Source organism: Ochotona curzoniae, unplaced genomic scaffold, assembly GCF_017591425.1.
Source record: "Ochotona curzoniae isolate NIBS_2020 unplaced genomic scaffold, NIBS_Ocur_1.0 contig_43, whole genome shotgun sequence".
Classification (NCBI taxonomy): Eukaryota; Metazoa; Chordata; class Mammalia; order Lagomorpha; family Ochotonidae; genus Ochotona; species Ochotona curzoniae.
Genome location: NW_024466218.1, coordinates 10,373,543 through 10,386,068, shown reverse-complemented (window position 1 = coordinate 10,386,068; position 12,526 = coordinate 10,373,543). Strand labels below are relative to the sequence as shown.

The following is a 12,526-nucleotide window of genomic DNA, read 5'->3' as shown; positions in this document are numbered from 1 at the left end:
AGAGAAGCAATGTACCTAAAACAAAAACATCTTTTAACTTACCCTAGTGTATGCTCACCATGCTCTTTGAAATCCTTTTAATCCCAGTGCATCCAGAACACATATGAGTTCTTAGCTTAGTTGCTTAAAGAGCAAACTTAACCACATTATTCATTACAACAGAGACTATCACAGAAGTCCCTGAAATTCTAGGGAGGGATGTGAGTTTAAAAGCCAGCCTCTAGATCCTGGTGTATACTGTGTCTATCTTTAACTTGAAAATGATTTGGTTTCACATTCCATTGAAGTCCCACTGGCAGATGCCTTTGCTAAGCTCACCAATGGCAGGCTTTCAAACGCCCTTCCTCCACCCCCTCCCTCTGAGCTTCCGCTGTTCCATCAAATGCTGCTTTACCCAGCTGTCTTTTTACCTGTCTCTGCGTGGGTAAAAGAAGACGCTTTCCTTGAGGGCTATTACGGAAACACTAGCAAGCTGAAGATCAGAGAGGACTCTGTGCTTCTCCCTGCCATCCCCTCCCCCTACTTACTGCCAGAAACCAACTGACTTCCAAACTTGGCTGCCCGAAAAAGAATGTTCTCTGATTGGCATTCCTGGAAGCAGAAAACAGAGCAGCTCAAGTTCTGTACTGTTACTCTGGATGAATAACTGCTAAGGGATACACCGTGCAAACAAGTAACTGTCCTGGATTTCTTTCTTTCTTTTTCTTTCTGTTTCTTTTCGCTCTTTAAAAACAATCAAGCAAACATTCCAGGATATTAACATTTTTTGTTGTTGTGTTGTGATATAGCATTTAAGTTGTAATAGCCATGTGTAATTTTTTACTCAGCATATGTAATGCTGTAGGGAAAAAGTAAAGTGAAAATCTTTGCTAAGACTTGAGTGAGATGTAATAAAGGACTTGGGGACCATTTGAGGAAGAGAAAAACCATCCTGACTGCTGGACTAGTTCTGAATGGATGAATTTCCTGGGACAGACAAGCCTGGTGATAGGAATTAAACGGATGTTAGCTGACCGCTATTTTGTATTCTGACAGCTGGAAGAAAGAATACAGAAAACACTTCCAGTTTCTTACCAAAGCTTTGTCATCCGGATTGTCTTACAAAAGTTTAAAGGGCTAGGTAAGGTGTGTGTGTGTGTCTAAGAGACAGAGATGGAGTCACATACCTATATGAAAGAAATAAAATTAAGTGAATGAGAATTAAGGGAGAAGATACATCTAATCAACTAGTCTGACAGGGATTATTTACACGGTGTTTTTAAATCACTGCTAATACATTTATGCATAACATTTATCTAGCGGTTACTGGGACAAAATGATCTTCAGTTACTTCAAATAATCAAGCTTTTATGTTCCCAACACTGAATTTATTACATGAATTTCTCTTTTCACACAAGGTCTTCCAAGGCCTGATAAAGGTTTTTTTTTTTTTTTTTTTTTTTATCTGGGGAACTTGACACATCTCAACCCCAGGCACTTAGGGTTTCTTCACTTGAGCAGGCTGTGGCTGCTGATTGGAGGGAACACCAGGGCTGGCTGGACTCAGGGTGGTGTGTGGCTGCAGCTGCTCTGGCACTCAGTGGACAGCTCGCCAACATCCAACAGGCTGACTGCAGAAAGAGAACTTGCTGTGCTGGGTAGTTTGTTGGTGACTTAATATTTTCTGCCTTAAGCTATCTTTCCCCACATCCAGAGCAAGGAAGTTTTAAGAAGCCATGAGAAAAATCTTCATCAATTGGCATATTATTACTAATTTATGTCTGTGATATTTGATGCCCCTTCTAGATGGATAACTACCAACTAGCTTGCTTATTCCCTTAGTCTAACCCTGAAGCCAAAAGTTTTTTTGCAAAAGTAAAAGGAGGAGGAAGGGGAGGGGAGAAAGAAAATTTCCTTACTCTTATCTCTAATGATTATTTTTGGGAAACTGCAAGATAGATAGATAGATAGATAGATAGATAGATAGATAGATAGATAGATATATTGCTGATACACAAGCTCATTCATTATTTTCCACAGGTTAAAACATAACACTTTCACACAGCAGTTTATTAAGTAGGCATTTCTTCATTACCAGTTACATGTATGTATTTTTGAAGTTCACAGATTTATAAATAAAGGGGATGGAAGAGCCTCATAGCTCAGAAAATGTCTGTGCTGTGTTTCTTTTTCCTGCTATCCAAAACATTCCTGCCCAAGGCCAACGGATGATGTCCAAACACAAATCAAATAAGAGGAGTGGACAGAAGTGGTCGCAGGCCATCTCGTCCACATTTAGCCCCACTACTCAGTTCTGTCTTTGTGCAGACCTTCGCACACAGTTGATACTCAAGGAATGCTTGTCAAAATTCAAGAACTTCTTGCATAAAGTGTGTATTTCAGTCGGTGAAAAATGCATTGGTACACATTTCAGATGAACACATTTTGCATGTGTTTGGCAAAAAATTAGCCTCTCTTCCATCAGTTAACCAATAAATTATATAAAAGATACATGAAGTACTAATCACCTTTACTGAGGCACATTAAAAGTCATTGTACATGTACATTTGCTACGATCTGTTATTCTGGGGTGGTTATTGGGCCTAGAGGTTATCAAGCCCATGCTACCTGTTGGCATTCCTGGGTTACATATCTGCCTCCAGCTTCTTGCTAATGCAGAACCTGGAGCCCAGGGTGATGGCACAAGTGACTGAGTCCTGCCACTGTCACACATGAGGCTTGGAGTGAATTCCTGGCTCTCTGCTTCAGCCTGGCCCCTTTTTGTCCAGGCAGGTATTTGTGAGAGTCAAACAGTGGGTAGGATAGGAATTTTTTTTTTCTCTCTCTCTCTCAAATTAAAAAAAAAAATTACTTGATCTTTGTGGTGTGTAAGAAAAATAGGCTAAAAGGAAATGTTGGGTCTTCTAATATTTCCAGGTAACTAGTAAATTATAACAATTCTCTTTATTGCATTGTTACTGCCATTCCTTATGGTGTATCAGTCATCAGATATCTTGTTTCCAACTTTATCTCCACCTTGCAACAGTAGAAGGAGCTTGAGTGCAGACACAAGGTTGAATGAGCACAATGAACTTTTCTTCTTCTTTTTTCCCTTAACCTTCACAAAGCAATTGATAAGATTCATAATGGCCACGGCTCAGTCTTTGTCATGAGTAAATGTTGTTTTTCTCTTTCATAAGTGCTAACATGAGAGTTAGAATTGATCAGAAAAATAGCTTCCAGGGCTAGCTTCCAAGGAAAACTGGGCATGTAACAGGCAAATGAGATACCTTAATTTATCGAGAACAAGCAGTTAATCTCTATTCTGTTCTCCAGAAATAGATTGCATAGGCACACTTTTGTGAATGGCAAATGTTCATGGCAGGCTACTGGCAGGGCTGAACAAGGTGTTTGCTCTCCGGATTTGGTTGATCTGTGAGGCATTGTGCGCATGAAGAATCTGGTGACTGATTTTATATCTATTTTAAAGAAATGCCCTCTGCATATTGTTTTGAAAAGCATATGCCATTTATGTAAAAGCAATTTTGGCGGGGGGAGGGAAGGAGGATGGAATCACAATTTTTCTAAAAGGGAAAAACTAATCAACATGAGTAATATTTATTTGAAATATAAGTAAAGAAAATATCTACGAAAAATCAGAAAAGCCATATATAAATGACATTTGAAAAGGAGGCTCTTACAGCAAATATGGAAAGCATTCAAAACAATAGTATACTATACATAATCCTATTACATGCCACTCACTTAGAAATATAGCCAGGAAGTCCTTGACTAAATATATGTCCAAGGAAATGAAGTCATCACTTCATAATGATATTTTTACTCCTGTATTCATTGCAGTATTATTCACAATGAAGAAGATGTGGAAACAGCTAAAGCATTTGTTGACAAAGGAATGAGTGAAGAAACTGTTTTACAGGACCTGGCGCAATGGCTCAGTGGCTAAATCCTTGCCTTGCATGTGCAAGGATTCCCTATGGGTGCTGGTTCATATCCTGGCTGCCCCACTTTCCATCCAGTTCCCTGCCTAGTAGTAGAGGGTAGCCCAAAGTCTTGGGACTCTGCACCCACATGGGAGACCCAGAAAAAGCTCTTGGCTCCTGACTCTAGAACAGTTCAGCTCTGGCTGTGGTGGCAATTTGGGGAGTGAACCAGTGGATGGAAGATACTTCTCTCTGTAAATCTACATTTCTAGTAAAAATAAATAAATCTTTTTTTAAAAAGTACCTGATTTACAGACATGCAATGGAATTCTATGAAGCCTTAAAAAACAATCTATCATTTGTGACAACTGAGAAGAATCCATAGGTTATTATCCTAAATGAAACAAACCAGATACAGAAAACATACCACTGTATCTCACTTACATTATAGAATTTATATAACACGTAAATACCTAGAAAGAGAATAAAATGTTGGTTACTGGGGAGACAACAGGTGTTGCAGTAGGATTGGCAGGACATAAGGTAAAAGGTACAATGCTATGTAGTATAAAGAAGTCCAGAGAACATGTGCATAGCATGAACATTAAAATAAATCACATTGTTTTGTAAACTAGTAATTTGCCAAAAGAGTGTATTCTAGGTACCCCTACGGTGCACAGATGCACACACATGCAACAGCATGAAGCACAATAAGTTAATTAGCTTTATTGTGGTGATCACTTCACCATGTCTGTATGTCAGGATAACATTATTGAAGCTATCACACTGTACATCTTACGAACACACAGTTAAGACAAAAAGGACATTGCGCCTTGTTCTGTATAATCTAATCTTAATAATTGCCAATCAATTTAACAATGTGACAGAATGAACTCCCGCCACAGGTGCGCGCACACACACACACACACACCTTTCCCTAATTCTTTCATATTAATTTCATAATTTCAGAGGAAGCTTTAATAATATTCACATCAAAGCCTCTTGGAGCTTTATGATTCTGTTTCTTTTACACATTCCTCTTTCTTTCTGACATTTATTATATTTTTGTCTGTTTAATTTTCTATCTGCCCATCATTACCTTTTCTCAAATTCTTTAGTAGATACTTGATATTCTTCTTTATACAATGATACTTTTTTTAGCATCTCCATTCTTTTTTGTAGAAACTTTTCTATTGAACTGTACTTCTGGGTCTCTCCTTTGCTTCTATACTGTCTAGATTATTTGATTAATCTTGATTGACTCTCAAATGGATCACATTTCTATAACTCTCCAAGAAAGATGCTTGAAATTACCACATTTTCAGAGAAGTTGAAATGTTTGAAAATTTTTTTTATTCTTTAATTTGACTAGATACAGAATTCCTATTTTTCAGGATTTTTTTTTTTTTTACTGTCTAGTGGTTGAGAAAGTATTCCTGATACATTCTATTAAACTTTCAGTCTTTCTTCCTGGTTCCTCTTACTCCTTCTCTCTAGCTGTCTGTCTCTCTCTCTCTGCTCTCATTCCTCACAGTTTGGACCCCTTAGACTGATAAATTGATTTTAGGACTGTTTCTATTAATTTTCTGTCATCTTCTCTTTGGAGTAATTTTCCACTTTTCTCTTCAACATTTTATTTCTGCCAGCATATATTTAATATTTAAGAATACTACTTATCTCTAGTTACTCCTTTTCATTAACACAATGTTTAGTTTCATGGACACAGCTTTATTGCTAATAACACGAGCATATGCACATTATGTTTCTTAACAGCCTTTGTTTCATGCATTTTTTAAAAAAAAATTTCTTGCTTTTTCAGTTTGTCAGTCTGTCTGTTTTTGTCTCTTTTAAGTTGGGGACTTTCCTCTTTCCATCTGGTATTTCTTAGCTGTCTGTTCAGATAATATGTTGTGGACTGTAGGAAAATACTTTAAACTGATTGGACAAAGGTGAGCTATTCATAGACTTGTCCTTTGCCAGAACTAATGTCTGCCCCCTGGTAGTCACATCCTTTGGAGAGGTGTCTCTTCCAGCTTCCTAGATGGAAGGTCCAAGATTGCTTGCCAGCACCCTAGAAGCTGAGCATGACTAACAGCTTTGAAGGGGAGGGAAGTTTATTCTTATTCAGCAAGCAGCATGCTACTTAGTCTTTCAGATTTCAAGAATGTACCTGTCACTCTCCAAATATTGCTGAGACTGTGCCTCTCTAGTTAATTACTCCAGACAATAATCCCCCACAACTCATGCTCCCTGAGGGTGAAGAACCAGTAGTGGCTGGCCTGCACAGGGTTGGAGAGGGGATTGGAGTCCAGCTGCTCTAACAACTTCCACCCTGTTTTCAGCCCCTACTTTCTCCCCTGGCTTCAATGATCCACTTTGCCTCAAGTTCTGGAATCTTTTCTGAGTTTTGCATTGGCATCTTTGTATTGCTCATTCCTCTTGGGTCTTTAAAATCTGCTCAGATAAATCAAGCATCGCATGTCCCTGTGCTCTCCATTTTCCAAGAAGCATTGAAACAGCCTACTGCTTCTTCATTCTTGCTCATTTTCTTTATTCCAGTAGGTTATAAAATATTGTCTGAAGAAATTGCTTTGAGGAGAAGGGGGTGAAATTTAAACTATTTTTCTTTACTTATTTGAGGGACCGAAAGAAAGGGACAAGAGAGGGTTTGCTTTCATGGGTTCATTCCCAAATTCTTGTAATGAGCAGAACTGGACCAGGCCAAATCTGGAAATGAATTCCAGGCCTACCACAGGCACAACAGGAATCCAGTTACCTGAGGTGTCACTGTGGCCTCCCAGGCTCTGCATTAGAAGGAGGCTGGAATTTGAAGCAAATCCAGAAACACAACCCCCGTATTCCAATGTTGCACATGGCACCTTAACCACCAGGCTGACCAACATTACCTGGAAAGGGTAGAACTAGGCATGCATCTCTACTTTGAGGTCCATGCACACAAGAGGTTTTATAATGAAAATGCATATTACAAAAAGCATGCATATGTTATGTTTTGCACCAAAAAGCTCAGTTTTTAAATTTAATTTAATTTTATTTTTTTAGGGTAAAAAGGTTCAAGGGCTACAGGAAAGTGGGTAAGACTAGTATTTTTTCCATATTGTTCCCTTCATGTTTAAAGGGGGGTGTTAAGGGAGAAGGCCCACCCAATTTCCCACCCTCCCCAGGTCCTGGATGTAGGGAATGCTCTGAGGTTCTTGCTCAAGTGGTTTTGATATTTCAACAGTTACGAATCGCTGCCAATCTTGCCACTCCAAGCATTATAAGGTCCTTGAAGAATCCACTGATTGACATAGTCCATCATAGCTGAGATGGTTGGTTGACCTGTTCTGTCTTCTGTCTTTTCTTGGTTAGGGTTCTGAGTCCAGCATTTTGATTGGGGAGATCTCCAAAGAAACTTTGTCTGAGGTGTGCTCAAACCAGATTCTTGTATGTGCTAGCAAGTACAGGCCCCGGTACAGTCCATTGCCCCGATCAGCTGGTGGTTGCAATTGCTAGGTTGGTTCTGTTTTCACTCCCGACTTCCACTGGAACCAATGGGTGTTGCAGTCCAGCCTGGTTCTGCCCAGCTCATACTTGGCCCTCGCATAAACCAGTAAAACTCAGTTTTAAATCATATCTTTCCATGAATTGAGGTGCCTCCATATTTCGCCATAAGTATATCCAATGTTAAAATAAAAGCTAATTCTCAAAAGGTATACAATTATCTATATCAGACACCGTGAAGTTAACATTCAATTAAAATAAAGAGATATTTGTATTCTGAAATTACTTGTAAGCCCTTATGGTAAAACTATCATTATGTATCTGTGAAATTAGATATCAGAAATATATAATTATAAATAATTCCTTCATATACATAAACTATGTACCTTATGAAAATGAATTTCTTTTAGCATTAAGGTTCTGCCTAATCTATGAATTTACTAGCTAAAGCAAGTAAAATTATCTTAAAATTATCTTTGTAGTCATTTTTTTACATCCTTTTTGAGAAGGTCATGTAAAATCTGATAATGAACTTATTTCCTTATACATCGTCATGCTCATATTATTTGAAAAAGTTTTATCTTGAATCTTTTCTATACGGTATTTATGTGTTTATTATTATAAATCAGCCTGAACACAATATAGATATATATATATAGAGAGAGAGAGAGAAAGTATATATATATACATATGTATGTATTGTTCCTGGGCAAAGGCTAAAGATCATACTTGGTATCTTTTGCTTTCTTTCTATATTTTCTGCTTCTCTGTGTGTTTGCTCATCTCTCTCCAAAACACTCTATTCATCATATATTGCCATTTGACCTAACCAGTGAGTTGGAGGTTGTCCTGGATATCACTCTTTTTTTTTTTTTAAGATATATTTCTGTACTTAAAACCTTAAAACTCAGAGTTTACAGAGAGAGGGCAAGCAGAGGCAGAGAGGGAGCACTTCCATCAACGGGTAAAGTCCTAGTGGCCACATATCCAGGACTGAGTGAGGCCAAGATCAGGAGCCAGGAGCTTCATTTGGGTCTTTCACAAAGGTGGCAGGGTCCAAACATTTGGCCATCTTTTGATGCCTTCTGCAGGCCACTAACAGGGAGCTGGATGGGAAACAGAGCAGCTGGGGTATGAACAAGTACTTATATGGGATGCTGGCCTCACAGCTGGTGGCTTTAATTTTTCACATCTCCAGCCCTGGCTCTCACTCTTTAGAGAACCTTGGTATTCTAGTCCTTTATTGGTGTCTTTCCCCAGAGAGACGTGTTAGAACAACCAGTATCAGATTTTCTTATTTGGATCTCTGGCATTCCCTGTCAAAATACCTTCAGACTCCTGCCGGGTTGTCCGTCTAAGATGCACACTTGAAATCTTAAGGTTGGTTGTGGAGATGTGGATTTAGCAGATGGGAAACTAGGATGGCACGATGCACTGAAGTTCTCACACATACACACACACACACACACACACACACACACATGTACAGGGTCATCTCATATACTGACCAGCATTAGGGGTGAGAAGAGAAGATAACGTTTTGTTGGCATCATTGTCTGAGATGCCATAGTAAAAAAACCCAAAACAAAACAAACAAAAAAACCCAAAAAAACCTGAGCTTGCATTCAAGGGCTTTATGAAGACACATTTATCAAGGAAGAAAAAGAAAAGCTTGTGAGTCTGGTTTGCAGCTTTTAAATATTTAGACATTCTTCTGTGTATCCTCACTTGTACTCCTGCCACAGATCCTATAAATGTTAAACTACCAATTTGTTCTCATATTTACATTGTAGCATCCTAAAAGTAACACAGTATCTCCCCTTGCTTTCTCTACTCCATTCAATGTGTCTATTGTGAACAAGAAATGATAGTCTCAAAAATCCTATCAGAGAGCTGAGGCTCAAATGAAAGATAAGCAGGTTAGTTAACAAAATGAGCTCAACCCTCTCTTGCAGAGATTTTCACTACTATTAACACTTCCAGGGACACTGCAAAAGGAAAAGCACCCTCTCCACAGAGGGGGAGTAAGGACAAGGAAGCCAACAGTAATTGGCTTCTACTAGTGGGGTAGTGTTAAAGAGTTTGATCCAAAGGGTCCCTGCTCCCTTGGAGACCTTCCTGATCATTTTCCCCACAGTCCTTTGCTTCTGTGTTTAGAAGTGGCTGGTACAAGTTGGGGCAAAGCAAGAGGGCAGATCACTCAAGGTCTATTGTACTTAATGTTCATCAGCAGCAGTGCAAAGGCAGAGAGAGGTGTCTTAAGGCTTGGACAGCAGGCGCCTGGATTAGGAGAATGGAGAGATGCCCTGTGGTTCAGGAATGTCGGCTTTTATGGAGCAGTGCTAATCCCTGCTAAAGGGAAAGTCCCATTGCCTTAAGACATCTAAACCATGACAAGGAGCTCTAACTGAAGGTGTAGCAAAATTCAGATCCTGATTTACCTCTCTTGGTTCTTCCTCCCCTGCCCCATCCTTCAACGCACACACACCCCACATTAGCAGTCTGATTAAAACTGGGGTGAACCCTGGTCTGTGGAGCCAATAGTGTGCTCTGGTTTCACCTTCATAGATGGATATACAACCAAAAATTGGAACACACACAAAGCAGAAAAATGTGACTCATAAATAAAAAAATAGAAGTGAACTAACAGATGGCTCAAATGTTGGACTTGGCAGAAAGGACTTTTTTTTTTTTTACTTTGATAAATATGCTGAAAAGATATAATGAAAAAAGCATATATTAACAGTTGGGGAATTTCAGCAGAGATAAGAGTATTACAAAAAAGAGTAAAATAGAAACGATCAAAATGAAGATTAGAGCTATAATAAAGGACTTCATTCAGAATTATTCAACAGCAGACAGATTTAGAGAACAAAGAGTAAAATGTAATACAAGCCAATAAAATCATCTAACGAGAGAAATGAAAAAAAAATAAAGAAGACCCCTATTTGTAGGGCAGTATCTAAATGTCTGATGTAACTGTAATTGAAGCCTTTGGAGGACATAAAGGAGGGAATGGACAAAAAAATATTTTAAAACATTAGAGGTACTATAAAGGTGCTGAAAGATATCAATGCATAAATGGATTTTAAAAAAGAAAACTAAACACCCCTACCAATGCATGGAGGCATTTTGTAATTGAACTGTTGAAAGTAATGATAAAGGATAAATCTGAAGAGAACAGTGCTTAGCCTGGCATGCTCACATTCTACACGGGAATTCTGGACTCGTACTGATGTCACTCTCAATTGCAACTCCCTGCGATGCAGACGGTGCAATGCTCAAGGTGTTCTGTTCCTGCTGTCCATGCGGTGAGCTGGTTTGAAATTCCAGCCCGAGGCTTTTGCCTTGCCCAACTCTGGCTGGGCATTAGGAGATTAAATCATACATGACAGTCTCCTTCTCTCTCACACTGTCTCTCTGTCTCTAACTCACTCACTCTTTTTTCCCCCCAATAAATAATAAACATTTTATATTAATAGGATTAACTCTTAAAATTATTCAGAGGAAAAGATAGTACAGATAGGAAGCAACTTGAGATTAATGATTGATTTTTCATATGAGATTTGGGATGCCTTAACAGAAAGCAGTAATATCTGCCAAGTCCTAAAAGGTGGCACCTTTTAACTTCAAATTCTGTGCTCAACAATAACACCTTTCAACAGGGAGGTGAAGTAAGACAGATAGAGGTTGAGATGCCCTTTCACCTGGATTTTCTGTAAAGGTCAGTGGTGATTCGTCTTCTGCATGCAATGATCTGGTTCTCTACAGTTTTCTATGGTCATGCAAGCTTCTGGTGGTCTGAGGAACTTGTCACTGCTCCCACAGAGGACATACCAAGGCACACAGCTTACTCCACCCTGCCCTTGGTACTCTGTGCTAGGCTGTGAACACCACAGCTACACTTGGGACCCCAGTTGGAAGTCTGACATCTTTGGGAGTTGGCTATGGCTTTCACACACAGTCAGCCCTGCATAGCTCCAGGTTCTATATTCAACAAACTGTGGATTCGATGTAGTCAAAAATATTGATCTGAACCAAATATATTCAGATGCTTCTCAACATTCATCCCTAAATAATATGGTGTAACATCTATTAGTGTAACTCTCATTTGTTTTAGGTATTAGAAGTAATCTAGAGATTATTTAAAAGCATATGGGGAAGACTTGGTTCAGTAACCTATTGGCTAAAGTCCATGCCTTGCACATGCCAGGATCCCATATGGGCATTGGTGTATGTCCTGGTGGCCCTGCTTTTCATATAGCTCCCTGCATGTGGCCTGGGAAAGCAGCAGACAACAGCTCTTGGAATTCTGCACCACATGGGAGCCCTGGAAGAAGCTCCAGGCTCCTGGCTTCAGATTGGCACAGTTCTGGCTGTTGTGGTCACCTGGGGAGTGAACCAGCGGATGGAAAATCTATTATGTGTCTTCTTTCTGTATATCTGACTTTCCAATAAAAATACATAAGTCTTAAAAAAATATGGGGAAGGCAGGAACTGTGAGCCACAGGTTGAAGCATGACTGGGAATAAACATGAAGGCACTGGATGACAGTCCAAGTGCTTGGATTTCTCTTAGCCAGGTAAGAGCCTCAAATGGAGCTCTGGTTCCTAGCTCTAGGTTAGGCTAGCCATAGCTGTGTTTCGGCAGTGAGGTAGCAGATAAAAGATCTTTATCTATCTCTTATTTCCACTCTCTACCTTTCAAATAAACAAAAGATATAGAGAAGACATGCATGCAAATTCAGTTTCATTTTATACTACTACAAGGGAGCTGAGAAACTTTAGATTTTGAGCAATAATCTGTGACTAGTCCCCCAGATACCAAGGGGACTATCGCTAAAAGCTTGTTTGATTGCAATTAGGGGAATGAGTCTGACAGAATGTTTTCTGTCCAGATGAGTAAGAAGTCAAAGAATCTTGGGCCCAGAGCAATGGTGCAGTGGTTAAGGTCCTCGCCTTGCATGCCCGGGATCCCATATGGACGCCAGTTCTAACATCAGCAGCTCTACTTCCCATCCAGCTCCCTGCTTGTGGCCTGGGAAAGCAATCGCGGACGGCCCAAAGCCTTGGGACCTTGCATCCATGTGGGAGACCCGGAAG

General features: G+C 39.5%; 1 protein-coding gene across 5 annotated transcripts in view; it reads right to left on the bottom strand.

Moving 5' to 3' along the window:
• DTNA (dystrobrevin alpha) overlaps window positions 1-12,526 on the bottom strand; it is a 301,963-nt gene that overhangs the window by 216,757 nt on the left and 72,680 nt on the right. For 2 of the 5 annotated variants that reach the window (XM_040984867.1, XM_040984876.1), the window contains exon 1: window positions 43-267. The exons of the other annotated variants lie outside the window; for them this stretch is intronic. The gene's annotated coding sequence lies outside the window, so the exon portion shown is untranslated. Of the gene's footprint in view, window positions 1-42; window positions 268-12,526 lie in introns of those variants that run through there. 5 annotated transcript variants of the gene reach the window in all.